We start from the raw sequence: 16,994 nt of genomic DNA on the forward strand, positions 1-16,994 counted from the left end.
ACTGTCAATTTCTCCTTTTATGTCTGTTGACATTTGCCTTGTATATTGATATGCCCCTATGTTGGGTACATGCTTATTTACAATTGTCATATCTTCTTTTTGGATTGATTATCATGTAGTGTCCTTCTTTGTTGTGACAACTTCCATTTTAACGTCTTTTATTTCTCATATGACTGCTGCTACTCCAGCTTTCTTTTGACTTCCATTTTCATGGAGTACCTTTTTTCATTCCCTCACTTTCAGTGTATGTGTCTCAGGATCTGAAGTGGGTCTTTTGTAGAGAGCGTGTATATGAGTCTTGGTTTTGTATTCATTCAGCCACTCTATGCTTTTTGGTTGGACCATTTAATCTGTTTAAGGTAATTATCGATATATATGTTCTTATTTCCATTTTGTTAAGAGTTTTGGATTTGTATCAGTAGGTCTTTTTTCCTCCTTTCCTCCTCTGTTCTCTGTGGTTTGATAGCTATTTTCAGTTTGGATTCTGTTTTCATTTTTCTGTGTATATGTATCTATTATGGATTTTGGGTTTGTGGTTACCATGAGGTTTTGATATAGCCATCTATGTAAATACATGATTTTTTTTAAGTTGCTGATCTCTTAATTTCAAATGCATTTCAAATATCTTGCATTTATACCCTCTTTCTCTTATGCTTACTGGTTTTGGTATCTCTATTTGTGTGTATCCAACCTTTCCTGTGTTTACAATATGTTTGTCTTTACCAGTGAGCTTTCCCATTTAGTAGTTTTCTTGTTTCTAGTTGTGGCTTTTTCTTTTCCACCTAGAGAAGTTCATTTAGCATTTGTTGTAAAGCTGGTTTGGCAGTACTGAATTCTTTTAGCTTTTGCTTTTCTGTGGAGCTTTTGATTTTTCTGTCAACTCTAAATGAGAGCCTTCCTGGGGAGAGTTATTTTGGCTATAGGTTTTTCCCTTTCATCACTTTAAATATATCATGCCACCCCCTTTTGGCCTGCAGAGTTCTGCTGGAAAAATCAGCTGATAACCTTATGGGAATTTCCTTATATGTTAAGTGTTCCTTTTTCCTTGTTGCTTTTAATATTTTGTATTTATCTTTAACTTTTGTCAGTTTGACTATTATGTTTCTCAGTGTGGTCTTTCTTGGATTAATCCCGTGTAGGACTCTCTGTGCTTGCTGGATTGGGTGATTGCTTCCTTTTCCATGTTAGGGAAATTTTCAGCTGTTACCTCTTCAAATATCTTCTCAGGCCTCTTCTCTCTCTCTTCGCCTTCTGGGACCCATGTCATGTGAATGTTGGTGTGTTTGACATTGTCTCAGAGGTGTTTTAAACTGTGCTCATTTCTTGTCGTTCTTTTTCTTTATTCTATTCGTCAGCAGTGATTTCCAGCACTCTGGTCACTTATATGTTCTTCTGCCTTGTTTAATTTGCTATTGATTCCTTTTAGTACATTTTTCAATTCACTTTATCTTCAATTCTAGTTGTTCTTTATTTTCTTCATTAAAAACTTTTTGTAACTTCTCACATTGCACTGCATTCTCTCTCAGGTTCTTGGATCGTCTTTACTTTCCTTCACTTGAACTCTTTCTCAGGTAGATTGCCTGTATCCACTTCACTCAGTTGTTTTTCTGGGGTTTTGTCTTGTTCCTTTGTCTGAAACATATTTCTTCTCTGTCTCACTTTGTTTAAATTCTATTTGTGTTTTTATATATGTAGTAGCTTAGCTGTGTTTCTAGATCTTGGAGAAGTAGCTTTCTGTAGGGCATGTTATGTGTCCCAGCTGTGCTTTCCCCTCTCACCACCCAGGGGCCAGGGACCAGCCGACCCAGGTCAGTTCTGACCTGTGCTACAGAGTCAGTTCTGCAAGCTGCAGGATAGTAGTTTCCTTCCTTCTGGTGTCTGCCCCCCTGATGGGTGAGCTGACCTAGGGGCGTGTGCAGGCTTCCTGGCGGAGGGACTGGTGCCTGCCCACTGGTGGATAGAATTGGGTCTTGGCCCTCTGGGAGAGGACAGGATTGGGCAGGACCACGTCAAGGGGGATATCTAGAGGAGGCTGAGGGCTCAAAAAAGTCTTTTAGCAGCTTGTCTGTTGATGGTGGGGCTATGTTCCAACCTGCTGATTGTTTGGCCTTAGAAATTCCAGCACTGGAGCCTGCAGGCTATTGAGTGGGCCAGGTCTTGGTGCTGATGTGCCAAGCAAGATGTCAGCCTTCAACTAAGTACTCTGTGTATGTTTGCCATCAGCTTTTATGTCCCAGGAGAGAGCCACAGCCATCTCCTGCCTCCACAGGAGACCCTCTAAGCAGCAGGTAGGAGAGACCCAGGCTCCTGAGGAGTCACTGCTTTGCCCTGGGTCCTGGCACACATGACACCTTTTGTGCGCCCTCTGAGACTGGAGTGTCTGTTTCTCCCAGCCCTACAATCAAGACCCACTGGCCTTCAAAGCCAAATCCCTAGGGGGCTCTTCCTCCTGATACCAGACCCCCAGGCTGGTAAGCCTGACACAGGGTTCTCTCACTCCCGTGGGAGAACTTGTGCCATGTAATTATTCTCTGGTTTGTGGATCACCTACCCAGGAGAGTATGGGGTTGTTTTTTTATATCACATGTTCATCCCTCCTACCATCTTATTGTGATTCCTTCTTTGTTTTTGGTTGTAGTGTATCTTTGGTAGGTTCCACTTTTTTTAATTGATAGTTGTTCAGTAGTTAGTTGTGATTTGAGTGTTCTCATGGGAGAATGTGAGCTTAAGAGCTTCTACTCCATGATGTCTTCAATCTCAAGAGTATTTTTCCTTATTGAGGATGCCTTTGTTCCTCTGACTCATGGTGATATTGTTGGGGCCTTGGTTAAAATGTGGGACTTCCCTGGTGGTTCAGTGGCTAAGACTCCATGTTCCCAATATAGGGGGCCTGGTTTTCATTCCTGGTGAGGGAACTAGGTCTCACATGCTGCAACTAAGAGCTCGCATGCTGCAACTAAGTTGACATGCTGCTACTAAAGATACCGCATGCCCCAACTAAAAGGTCCCCGCAAAAAGATCAGCAAAGGCTCACTGTAGGCAAATAAATAAACAAATAAAAATAAAATAGCAAAGAAATCCATGCTGTGAGTGGGCAGTCTCTCTACTGAAAAACAAGGACTGTCAGGTTGGCTCAAAATTCTGCCATATCCTGCTTATAAGACACATGCCTCTGCTGTCAGTGGTGAGCGGTCTGATTGAGGGAGCCACGTGATAGAGCAGACCTGAGAGAAGTGGCAACAGGATGACCAGGTCCAGAGATGGTAGGGAAACCGGTGGGGTAGCCAGTCATCTGGGGGCCAGAGCGCCAGGGTGCAGCTGCGCATGGTGCAACCCTGGCTGCACTCTACATAGAGGTATTTTAGAAATATTTAGAAATAGATCTATCTTCTGGTTTAATGTGGCAGAATAAACACCTGAATTTATGGCTGCTCCCTCTCAGAATTTCAGTAAAATGAAAATGGGGGGATGGATATGTAAGGGCAAAGAGAATGGGAGGAGAGACTGAAGCAATCCATTTGGAAGCTGAGAGGCAGATGGATGAGCAATAACTGTTAATAGACCCACGAAAGCTGAAGCATACACTAGGGTAAACTCTAGAAACTGAAGAGCCACCAAAAGAATCTGGAGTTGAAAGCATCAGTTAACTCTGAATGAAGGGACTGGGTGAGGCTCAAATGAGGAGAATTGGTTGAAGATCTTTATAAGAAGTAGGTGGACCTCCTGAGATTCCCATCCTCATCGTGTTCATTCAGGTGACCGTTACTCTCTTATGATGAGCAGAAGAAAGTGTAAAAATCGTGATTGAAATCTTAGAAACAAATGTATCCATCAAACAAGATTATTGGACTTCTGTTTTAGCCGATGATAGTGTAATAAGGGTCAGATTTATCCTCTCTCCTAAAACAACTAAAAATATGGAAAAATGAATGAAACTTAACTGGAGGGCTACTTGAAATGACCTATTATATGTAATTGGAACCCTAGAAGGAGAAGATAAGTGCATGAGGTAGGAGTAGGAAACAGAATAAAAAAAATTTTTGAAGAAATAATGCTGTAATTTCCCCAGTTTTGATGAAAATTATAAACCCATAAGTCTAAGGAACTCAATAGCCCCCAGTACAAGAAATGTAAAGAAAACTACACAAAGGCACATCATAATAAAATTGCTTAAAATCAGAGATAAAGAGAAAGTCTTAAGAGCACCAAGAAAAAAAATACATTGCTATTAGATACAAGTTATAGCAATTTCTTGTTAGAAACAAAGCAAGCCAGAAGACAGTGGAGCAACATGCTTATGTACTGAAAGGGAGAAATGTCAAATAAGAATTTTATACATGGTGCAAATGTACTTTGAAGACAAAGGCAATACTATATACATTTTTGAACGTACTGAAGCAGAAAGTATCACTTGCATAAACAAACTACAAGAAATTTTAAAAGAAGTTATAAAGGCAGAAGGAAAATGATCTAGGGGTAAAACTAGATTTGCATAAAGGAATGATGAGCACCAGAAATGGTGTGTACGTGAATATAAGATTTCTTTTCTAGTTTTTAAAAAAATAATTTTTAATTATAAAAGTAATAGTCATAGAGGGTAAAGTTTGTAACATGTAAAATCTAGATGAAACATAGCACAAAATTCAGGGGAAGGAGAATGGAAATATACTATTGTAAAATTTTTATACTACACTTGAAATGGTATAATATTACTTAAGTGAGACTATAATAAGTTAAAGATGTATACTATAAACACTAAAGTAACCACCAAGATAAGAAAGTAAAGTTATAGCATAACTATCCAAAAAAGGAGATAGTTAAATTATAAAATAAACCAAAAGAAGCTAGCAGTAAAGGAAAATAGGAACAAATAAAACATGAGACAAATAGGAAACAGATATCAAAATGACATATTTAAACCCAAGCACATTAATAATCACACTAATGTAAATAGTATAAATATCCCCAATCAAAAGGCACAGATATTCAGAATGAATAAAAGAAAGCAAGGCAACTATTTCCTTCCCAAAAGAAACCCATTAAAATATAAAGACACAGATAGGTTAAAAGTAAAAAGTTGAAAGAAAACATATAAAGGTAAAAAAGAGATTTAAAAAAGATCCAGTTGTCTGGATTTAAAGAAAGCAGGAATGACTGTCAGAGAAATTAAATTTCAGAGCAGAGAATAGTATTAGGGGTAAAAAGGATAATTTCATAACCATAAAGGAGGCAATTTAACAAGAGTATAAAAAACAAATGTAAACATTAATGTATATCATAATAGAGCTTCAAAATACTTGAAGCAAGAGTGAAAAGATTTGTAAGGGAAAATGAATAGATCCAAATTCTAGTTAGAGATTTCAACATTCTACTCTCAGTAATTTGTGCAAAAAGTATATAAAAATCAGTAAAGATATAGAAGTCTTGAATAGCATTTTCAACCAACATATTCTGATATTTATAGAACCTTCCACTTACCATTCTTTTGCAGTGCATATGAAATGCCTACTAAAATAGTAAATTCTTGGGCAATAAAAAATTCAATAACTCTATAAGAAATTAAAGCAAAGTCTATTCTCTGACCACAATGGAATTATATGGATACCTGGAATATCTTTGAATATTTGGAAATGAACACATTTTAATTAACCCAAAAGTCAAGGAAGAAATCAAAAGATAACTGAATCAAAATGAAAATGCAAACTGTCAAAATTTGTGGGGTACAGCTGAAGCACTATGCAGAAGAAAATGTATAGTGCCAAACGCATATATTAGAAAAAAGAAAAGTTTCAAATAAATTACTTCATCTTATACTATAAAAAATAAGAAAAGAAAAATTAAACTCAAAACAGATGAAAAGAATGAAGGTAAGAGTATAAATGAATAGAGAATAGAAAACAAAAGAAAAAAAATCAATGAAACCAAAAGCTTGTTCTTTGATAAAATCAATAAAACTCAAAGCTTCTTGCCAGAAGTATTAGGAAAAAAGAAAGAAGATAGGAATAACCAATATCAGGAATGAGAGAGGTAATATCACTATAGACTTTATACATATTAAAAAGAAAATTATGAAGTATTATAAACAACTTCATATCAATCAGTTTAATAACTGAGATGAAAGAGACAGTCTTTGAAAAGACGTAAACTTTCAAAGCTCATTCAAAAAGAAATAGACAGCCATAATAAAGAATGACATTCTGCTACTTGCTGCAACATGGATGAACTTTAAAAACTTTATGCTGAGTAAACCAGACACAAGAGTAAAAATGTTGTATGAGTCCACTTATATGAAATACCTATGATAGGCAAACTCAAAGAGAGGAATAGAGGTTATCAGGGACCAAAAGGAGTGGGGAAAAGGTTTGCTGTTTAATGGGTACAGAGTTTTTGTTTGGAATGATGAGAATGTTCTGGAAATAGTGGTGATGGTTACAGAACATTGTAAATGTGCTTAATGCCCTTGAATTGTGCATTTGAAATGTTTAAAATGGTAAATTGTATGTTATGAATATTTTATCACATAAAAATTTTTAAAAAGCTGAATCTGAAATAGATAACCTGAATCAAAAATACATAATCTGAATATGAATAGATCTATTAAAGAAATTTAGTTTGTAAGTAAAGATCTTTCCAAAAAGATGAGTCCAAGCACGTATGGCTTCACTTAAGTGTATTCCATACATTTTAGGAAGAAAAAATATCAGTTCTACACAAACTGGGGCAATTGATTTTTGAGAAAGATGCCAAAGTGATTAAAGGAGAAAGGGATAGCCTTTTCAATAATTGGCACTGAAACAGTTAGATACACATATGCAAAAAAAATGAACTTTGTTTATTGGTTCACATCAGATCATAGACTAAAATGTAAAACCTAAAACTACAAAACTTTTAGCTGAAGAAAACAGGGAAAATCATTGTGAGCATCAGTCAGGTAAAGATTTTTCAGATCCAACATGAAAAGTATAATCCGTGCAAGAAAAATTATATTGATTGTGGTGACAGTTTCAATTTTATATACATTTGTCAAAACTTACCAAATTGTATATTTTAGATGTGAACAATTACATATTAATTATATCTCAATAAAGCTGATCAAGGAATATTGCTGTAGAAAGGAAGATTTAGAACACAAAAATGACTTGGGAATTTAAAAATAAAAAACAGAAATGAAATGTTTCAGTTCAGTTCAGTTGCTCAGTTGTGTCCAACTCTTTGCGACCCCATGAAACGAAGCACGCCAGGCCTCCCTGTCCATCACCAACTCCCGGAGTTTACTCAAACTCATGCCCATCGAGTTGGTGATGCCACCCAGCCATCTCATCCTCTGTTGTCCCCTTCTTCTCCTGCCCCCAATCCCTCCCAGCATCAGGGTCTTTTCCTATGAGTCAGTTCTTCACGTGAGGTGGCCAGAGTATTGGAGTTTCAGCTTCAGCATCAGTCCTTCCAATGAACACCCAACACTGATCTCCTATAGGATGGACTGGTTGGATCTCCTTGCAGTCCAAGGGACTCTGAAGAGTCTTCTCCAACACCACAGTTCAGAAGCATCAATTCTTCAGCGCTCAGCTTTCTTCACAGTCCAACTCTCACATCCATACACGACCACTGGAAAAACCATAGCCTTGACTAGACGGACCTTTGTTGGCAATGTAATATCTCTGCTTTTTAATATGCTATCTAGGTTGGTCATAACTTTCCTTCCAAGGAGTAAGCGTCTTTTAATTTCATGGCTGCAGTCACCATCTGCAGTGATTTTGGAGCCCAAAAAAATAAAGTCAGCCACTGTTTCCAGTTTCCCTGTCTATTTGCCATGAAGTGATGGGACCAGATGCCATGATCTTAGTTTTCTGAATGTTGAGCTTTAAGTCAACTTTTTCACTCTCCTCTTTCACTTTCATCAAGAGGCTCTTTAGTTCTTCTTCACTTTCTGCCATAAGGGTGGTGTCACCTTCATATCTGAGGTTATTGATATTTCTTCTGGCAGTCTTGATTCCAGCTTGTGCTTCTTCCAGCCCAGCATTTCTCATGATGTACTCTGCATGTAAGTTAAATAAGCAGGGTGACAATATACAGCCTTGATGTACTCCTTTTCCTATTTGGAACCAGTCTGTTGTTCCATGTCCAGTTCTAACTGTTGCTTCCTGACCTGCATATAGGTTTCTCAAGAGGCAGGTCAGGTGGTCTGGTATTCCCATCTCTTTCAGAATTTTCCAGTTTGTTGTGATCCACACAGTTGAAGGCTTTGGCATAGTCAATAAAGCAGAAATAGATGTTTTTCTGGAACTCTCTTGCTTTTCTGATGATCCAGAGGATGTTGGCAATTTGATCTCTGGTTTCTCTGTCTTTTCTAAAACCAGCTTGAACATCTGGAAGTTCACGGTTCACATATTACTGAAGCCTGGCTTGTGAAATGTTTAACAGAAGTGATGAATGAAATGTTTAGTAGAAGCCTAAAAAGAAAGTTGAGGAAATCTAATAATTAGAACAACTCCAACAAAGAAATGGAAAATAGAAGCTAAAAAGTGAGAAAATTAGACTAAGCAGGAAGTTCAGTTCAGTCGCTCAGTCATGTCCAACTCTTTGCAACCCCGTGAACCACAGCACACCAGGCCTCCCTGTCCATCACCAACTCCCAGAGTTAACCCAAACTCATGTCCATTGAGTCAGGGATGCCATCCAACCATGTCGTCCTCTGTCGTCCCCTTCTCCTCCTGCCCTCAGTCTTTCCCAGCATCAGGGTCTTTTCAAATGTGTCAGCTCTTCAAGGCGTGAGGTGGCCAAAGTATTGGAAGTTTCAGCTTCAACATCAGTCCTTCCAATGAACTTCGAGGATTAATCTCCTTTAGGATGGACTGGTTGTATCTCCTTGCAGGAAGTAGAACAGCTTAAATTATAAAACTTTCAAAAATAGAGATGATTTATGTCGGAGAGTGTTTTGCCTATGTTCTCCTCTAGGAGTTTTATAGTTTCTGGTCTTACATTTAGATCTTTAATCCATTTTGAGTTTATTTTTGTGTATGGTGTTAGGAAGTGTTCTAGTTTCATTCTTTTGCAAGTGGTTGACCAGTTTTCCCAGCACCACTTGTTAAAGAGATTGTCTTTTTTCCATTGTATATCCTTGCCTCCTTTGTCAAAGATGAGGTGTCCATAGGTTCGTGGATTTATCTCTGGGCTTTCTATTCTGTTCCATTGATCTATATTTCTGTCTTTGTGCCAGTACCATACTGTCTTGATGACTGTGGCTTTGTAGTAGAGTCTGAAGTCAGGCAGGTTGATTCCTCCAGTTTCATTCTTCTTTCTCAAGATTACTTTGGCTATTCGAGGTTTTTTGTATTTCCATACAAATTGTGAAATTATTTGTTCTAGTTCTGTGAAAAATACCATTGGTAGCTTGATAGGGATTGCATTGAATCTCTAGATTGCTTTGGGTAGAATAGCCATTTTGACAATATTGATTCTTCCAATCCGTGAACACGGTATGTTTCTCCATCTGTTTGTGTCCTCTTTGATTTCTTTCATCAGTGTTTTATAGTTTTCTATGTATAGGTCTTTTGTTTCTTTAGGTAGATATATTCCTAAGTATTTTATTCTTTTTGCTGCAATGGTGAATGGTATTGTTTCCTTAATTTCTCTTTCTGTTTTTTCATTGTTAGTGTATAGGAATGCAAGGGATTTCTGTGTGTTAATTTTATATCCTGCAACTTTACTATATTCATTAATTAGCTCTAGTAATTTTCTGGAAGAGTCTTTAGGGTTTTCTATGTAGAGGATCATGTCATCTGCAAACAGCGAGAGTTTCACTTCTTCTTTTCCTATCTGGATTCCTTTTATGTCTTTTTCTGCTCTGATTGCTGTGGCCAAAACTTCCAACACTATGTTGAATAGTAGTGGTGAGAGTGGGCATCCTTGTCTTGTTCCTGATTTCAGAGGAAATGCTTTCAATTTTTCACCATTGAGGGAACAGCAAGATCTTCTACGACCCACCTCCCAGAATATTGGAAATAAAAGCAAAAATAAACAAATGGGACCTAATGAAAATTAAAAGCTTTTGCACAACAAAGGAAACTATAAGTAAGGTGAAAAGACAGCCCTCAGATTGGGAGAAAATAATAACAAATGAGGAAACAGACAAAGGATTAATCTCAAAAATATACAAGCAACTCCTGAAGCTCAATTCCAGAAAAATAAACGACCCAATCAAAAAATGGGCCAAAGAACTCAACAGACATTTCTCCAAAGAAGACATACAGATGGCTAACAAACACATGAAAAGATGCTCAACATCACTCATCATCAGAGAAATGCAAATCAAAACCACAATGAGGTACCATTACATGCCAGTCAGGATGGCTGCTATCCAAAAGTCTACAAGCAATAAATGCTGGAGAGGGTGTGGAGAAAAGGGAACCCTCTTACACTGTTGTTGGGAATGCAAACTAGTACAGCCACTATGGAAAACAGTGTGGAGATTTCTTAAAAAACTGGAAATAGAACTGCCATATGACCCAGCAATACCACTTCTGGGCATACACACTGAGGAATCCAGATCTGAAAGAGACACGTGCACCCCAATGTTCATCGCATCACTGTTTATAATAGCCAGGACATGGAAGCAACCCAGATGCCCATCAGCAGATGAATGGATAAGGAAGCTGTGGTACATATACACCATGGAATATTACTCAGCCATTAAAAAGAATTCATTTGAATCAGTTCTAATGAGATGGATGAAACTGGAGCCCATTATACAGAGTGAAGTAAGCCAGAAAGATAAAGAACATTACAGTATACTAACACATATATACGGAATTTAGATAGATGGTAGCGATAACCCTATATGCAAAACAGAAAAAGAGACACAGAAGTACAGAACAGACTTTTGAACTCTGGGGGAGAACGTGAGGGTGGGATGTTTTGAAAGAACAGCATGTATATTATCTATGGTGAAACAGACCACCAGCCCAGGTGGGATGCATGAGTCAAGTGCTCGGGCCTGGTGCACTGGGAGGACCCTGAGGAGTCGGGTGGAGAGGGAGGTGGGAGGGGGGATCGGGATGGGGAATACGTGTAACTATATGGCTGATTCATGTCAATGTATGACAAAACCCACTGAAATGTTGTGAAGTGATTGGCCTCCAACTAATAAAATAATATTAAAAAAAAAAAATAGAGATGAAAAAAAATGGAGGGGGACAGTTTACCAAAGAAACAACTCAAGGAGATTTTCTGCACATGAAAGACTGAGGGGTTCACCACACACCCAGCATGTTGAGTGGAAACAAAGCCACAGGACACATCAGAGAAACGTTTCAAAACACTGGCGGCAAAAAGAAGGCACTGCATTTAGGGAGAAAGCAGAGGCCCACCCAAGACCCATTGTTAGTCCTGCAAGTGAAGGTGAAGGGTGAGAAAGACCTTCACGATTCTTTTTTATTGATTTATTTATTTTTTAATTGAAGTATAATTGCTTTACAGAATTTTGTTGTTTTCTGTCAAACATCAACATGAATCAGTCATAGGTATACATATGTCTTATTGAAAATGACTTCTGAGAACTTTGTGTCTTCAAATACTCACTGTGCTGTTGTTACTGGTGGGCATTTTCAGACATGCACTGTCTTGGGAACTCTAAAAAAATTGCTCATGTTTTCTTTCCCCAGGGGAAGATTATCTCTTCTGTTGAAGAGTTTGGGGATGGGTTTGGGATAGGTACATTAAAAACTAAACAAATGGAAAAAAAAATTGGCTTTCAGTGAAAACACAAGATTGTATGAGAAAGGAAAGAAAAATTTAATGTACTACCTGCTACAGCCTCTAATAATGTATACATAGTCATAATGTTATAAATGCTAAATGTTGATTTGCCCAAAAATTATTATATCATTCTATTAGCAGAATGGTAAGGAGAAGAAATATATTTTAGGGTATGGAAGTACAGTGAGAGAGCTGAACCCTTATTGTGCATTGTCTGAAGTACATACATTATATTTAAAATATACAAAAAGAGACATTGGAATTTAAGCATGCAGTTTAGAAATACAGAGGCAAATATCAAGGGCTAAAATCATTAAAAGTAGTAGCTTTGGGGAATGGGAAGGGAGCAGCTAACCTTATGTGATACTCATAAAACTATTTTTGAACCATGTAAATATACAACTTCTATTAAAATTAAAAGAATGAAGACACAATATGAGAAAGTTTCTTGAAAGTGAAGGAAGGTATTTATCATCAGACTAAAAAAGCCTCCAGGTTCCAAGTAGGACAGAGAATAAAAGGTTCATGTCTTGATACAGACTCAAGATATTTTAGGACACCAAATATAAAGAGAAATTCCTAAAGCTTTGAGCAGAAGAGAAGTCATCCTTGAGAGAGCAAGAATATTCTGTCCTCAAATGTCTTATCAGGAACACTAGATATTAGAAGAAAAAATTCTAGAAAATATAATTAAAAACACAATATTCTATACATAGAAAATTGTCACGCATGTGAGAAAATATAGAACTTCAGACTGTATGTGCTCAGAAAATTGATCTCCAGAGTGTTCTTTCTGTTACTGCAAGATGTATTCCAGCAAAAAACTTCAAGAAGTAGTATGATTAAGAGACTTGGTAATCACAAAGATCTAGCAAAGGGAAAATAAGGCCAATAAAAATTCCAAGAAGAAGGAAAAGCTATGTAGGAAGCTCATATCTATGCCTAAATGTGAAAGAAACAAAATAACATGAATGTAATGATTGACCATTTGTGATTCTTGGAGTTAATGACACTGAACCCACAGAGAGGGAAAAAAATCCTACCTGATTGACTTGAATAATATTTTCAAAGCCATAATAGTATAAAAACAGTATCTATTATTTTTTTTTTAAAGAATCAACCTATGAACAGAACATGAAGGAATTATGTTCATAAAACAGTATATAAAATTATCAATTCTGGCAATGTAAAAATAATTAGGGTATCATTTGTTGTTGTTGTTTAGTCTCTAAGTTGTGTCCGACTCTTTGTGATCCCATGGACTGTAGCCCGCCAGGCTCTTCTGACTGTGGGATTCTCCAGGCAAGAATACTGGGGTGGGTTGCCATTTCCTTCTCCAGGGGTCTTCCTGACCCAGGGATCGAACTCACATCTCCTGCTTGGCAGGCGGATACTTTACTGCTGAGCCGTCAGGGAAGCCCCTGTCAAAGTATCATTGAGAGAAATTAATAGATTGAAAACAATAGAACAAGAAGTAAGATTTAGGTGTGAGACTGAATGTTTCAAAGGCAGCCAACAGAAAAATTTAAATAGTAACTGTCAAAATTTAGGGGAGGATGTAGTTTAAATTAGCTAAAGCCTGTGTTTCATAGTAAGGGATCAAGTGAGTATCAAGGTAGAGCCAGAGTATGCTAGAATTAGGATGCTAAGCACCAGAAGAGCCAAGTGAAGAAATGGTTAAAGATGATGGCTTGTGGGCCTCTGGGTTGGGAAAGGAAAGGAGAGGGCGGTCTTTGATTTTCATTACATGCCCTCTTCTGCTACGCATATTCAGAAAAGCATTTTGAAATGCTTAAATGAATAAAATAAAATATTGATGTAGTACAAGCCCAGACAACTTTTTGTTGTTGTTGTTTTGTAATGCAAGTGCCTGACTGATGCTCTGATTGCTTAAGCATCCACCTCAGAAACAGCTGCCTAGTAAATACACCACCATCCATGGGACTAGAGAAAGACTTGGGCTGCCTCTCCCACTGGTGCTCCTCATTTTAGAGATCTTGTTTGATTTCAGTAACTGATCACTTGGGCTACTTGTTTTTTTCTCTTCCCGCTCTTTCATTTTAACTTCACCAATAAAAAGTGAGCCTGTGAAACCCTAGACCCCCATACTCAGCCTCAGTAGAAGCAGAAACCCTGGCCTAAGACCTCCTTGTGACTGTGTGGTTTCTGGGTCATGTAAGTAGTAAACCTTTATTTTCTCCAGGCTTCCCGATGGCTACTGCTGAAGGGTGTCTTGCAGTCGTAATAAGAGCCTCAAGGGCCTGTCCAGCCACGTCACTGGCTATTGAGAGGAGGAGTTGGGTGCAGAATAGCTGTTACCGTGAACACACCCTTGTTCTGAGGTATGGATGCGAAGGCTTGTTGATAGGGAAAAGCACATTTTTTAACGATCAGAATACTAGGGTGTTCAGTGTTTGTCGTCCATTTGTCATCAGGCTCCAGGATACTGACCTTGCTGGGAATGAGGGGACAGTCCATTTTTAGTTAGGACTTGGTGACTCACACGGTAAAGAAACTGCCTGCGATGCGGGAGACCTGGGTTCAGTCCCTGGATTGGGAAGATCTCCTGGAGAAGGGAATGGCTACCCACTTGACTATTCTGGCCTGGAGAATTCCATGGACAGAGGAGCCTGGCAGGCAGTCCATGTGGTTGCAAAGAGACAGACTGAGTGACTTTCACTTTCCTAACCCAAGAATAAGAATAAGCTTACAGTGAACATGGGGTATTGTTTTGAGGCCATGTGTCCGTGTATGTGTGTACACGCCTAGCTAATGATAAGAAGAGTGAAGTGTCTGAGTTATGAATCAAAACAGACAAGCAGGTTTTGTAGAATGTGATTTAGAAGACCTAAAAATAAAATACTACTAAGTATAAGAGAAGGTCCACTATTATGACCTTTAGTGACAGAGCCAACTTCTGGCTGGGACCCTCCTCTGTGACAGATTTCCCCAGTGGCTTCTGCTCAGAGAGAGCCCCTTGTGTGGTTGTGTAGTTCAGTGTTGTTCAGCAGTCTTGGAGATTTTTGCATCCCGTCTGGGTCCTGGCAGACAGATCCTGGAGAGCTGGTAGTGACTTGCCGCCTGGCAGACACACAGGGCCTCCATCCTCCCAACTCCTCTCCCATCTCATTGTGGGAGGCAGTTGCTGTTCGCATGACCTCTTACCTGATGAGCGAGGCCTCCCATGGACCATGTCTGATCATCCAGGTCACAGGCCTGGTTCCCCAGGCCTCTGAGATGGCAGACCTATGGACACAGCCCCCATGGGGTTTCCTTCCCGGCTCATTCCCACCACCCTGAGGTGCATAAGGATGGCGTAGGCTGCCTGCGGATGCTCTGACCTTGAGATCCAATCTGGCATTCACGATGCTGGTGGAAACTGTACAGTCACATATTTCACAAGGAAAAAAGTCTTACCTGGTCAAAAATGCAGGCTGTCTTGCCAACCCCTTCAGGTTATTTCCAATGCATTGTCTTTTCCACCAGCCCTTAGATGCTTACTGTGATTGCACTTGTTTGGTTTTAATGACCACTTGGTTATCTTTGCCTTTGGGGCTGTGTGTCTGACCCTTTGCCTGGCACCTGTGGGAAAAGTTTTGCATTATGTGTGTCTGCATGGAGGTAGTGTGCATCGCAGCCTCTCTTAGAAGAAAAGACTTAGAAGAGCAGAGTCAGGGCTGTGGGAGAGGGTCTGGGCCGAGGTGGGCTGTTAGTGCTTGGTCTGAAAGGCGCTGGGACACCCACTGAGAAGGCCCCTCCTGACTGCTCCGCTCACATGAGTGATGACCCCCCTCATCAGGGATTGGTTCAGGTTCCCAGTGACTGTCAGCAAATAGCACCCCCCACCCCCTTGCCTGACAGAGCTCTGGGAGGGGATGATGCCACTGCAGACGCACTCGGCTGGAAAGTGTTCAAATGATGGGCTGGTGGCCAAAGTTTGACATTTCCATAGCTTTTGCCTTTTAACGTGCTCACTTGAGGACAGCCTGTACCTGCTTTTCTTCTTCAATCCATCACTTTTTTTCTGGGAAAAGTACAAAATAATACAGAATAAGGTTTCTGGGTTCGGCGATGGCAGGTACATGCAGGTCTCCCTGAACCTGAAGTGTGGATTAGTCAGAGCTCATGGTTGGCACCCCATTTCCATGTGTGGCAGATAAGGATGACCATTTTCAAATAATTAGAAAACAGTTCTGTAAATTACTGTATCATGGCTTCTCTTTAACCCGAGACTCAAACAACCCTAGGACTGCTTACAACCTTGATGCTCACTATTCTGCAGACCTCCAGAAGGGCTGGTTATTGTAGAACTGAAGTCACCAACCCTTAACCCTGCCCCCTGGCTTCGGTCTAGAAGACAGTGCTGTAGACATTGCTGGACCCCTCCTTGCAGGGGGTGTTGTGCGTCCCCACGGCCCCCCACCTGGTGTCCAAGGCACCCCATGTGCTGTCTCTCACCATGGCTGCTCCAGCCAAGCAGAGTTCACGAAAAGATTCCTGGGTATCTGGTCTTACGGGGGAATTCCATCTAACAGATGGAATTCACGTCACACTGTAAAACGTGACAAGAGTCTTGCTCACGATCAGAAAAACATTTGGGGGAAGAGGGAAATAACAAAAAAATGGAGGAAAACAGAATTTAAAACTCAAGGAAGACAGGTAAGAGGTGAAAGGAAATGACAGAAGAAACAGGAATTGTTTGGGATGGAGCCTCTGTTTGAACAGTGGTCCATTTTGCTGGGGTGCTTGGGTGAGTGGTGGGAGCCAGGAGGTATGCTCCAGGGGAATGCACACAGGAAACCTTCAGCTGCTCTGGCCTTGGGCCTGGGTCTCTCTCTCCACTCCTCACAACACAGAGCCCTCTGGGGCCAGGGAGGGAGGGGGATGGGCAGGTAACAGGGTGCTTCCTGGGTCACCCAAACCTTTTCTGATACACCAGCTTGCAAAAGCTCCCTGACTTGAGCCAATTCCAAGCCTTGGATGCTGCTGCCAGAGGCTCCAAGCTTTATTGTGATGGCCTTCCTGTCTGTGTCTGTCTTTGTTTTTATTTTTGTGTTATTTTAACTTGTCTAGATTCCTGATGGGCTGTAATTGAGCTCAGCAAGACACTGTTAATGGTTTTTGTTGCCTTGATTTCTGGTCCCATCCGAAAGTGTTCAGAATTTTTAAGCTAAACCCTTCGCCTGGTACTTTTTTTTGGCTCTCCTGGGTATTAGTTGTAGCATATGGGATATTTAGTT

This window comes from Muntiacus reevesi, chromosome 15 (genome assembly GCF_963930625.1).
Source record: "Muntiacus reevesi chromosome 15, mMunRee1.1, whole genome shotgun sequence".
Classification (NCBI taxonomy): domain Eukaryota; kingdom Metazoa; phylum Chordata; class Mammalia; order Artiodactyla; family Cervidae; genus Muntiacus; species Muntiacus reevesi.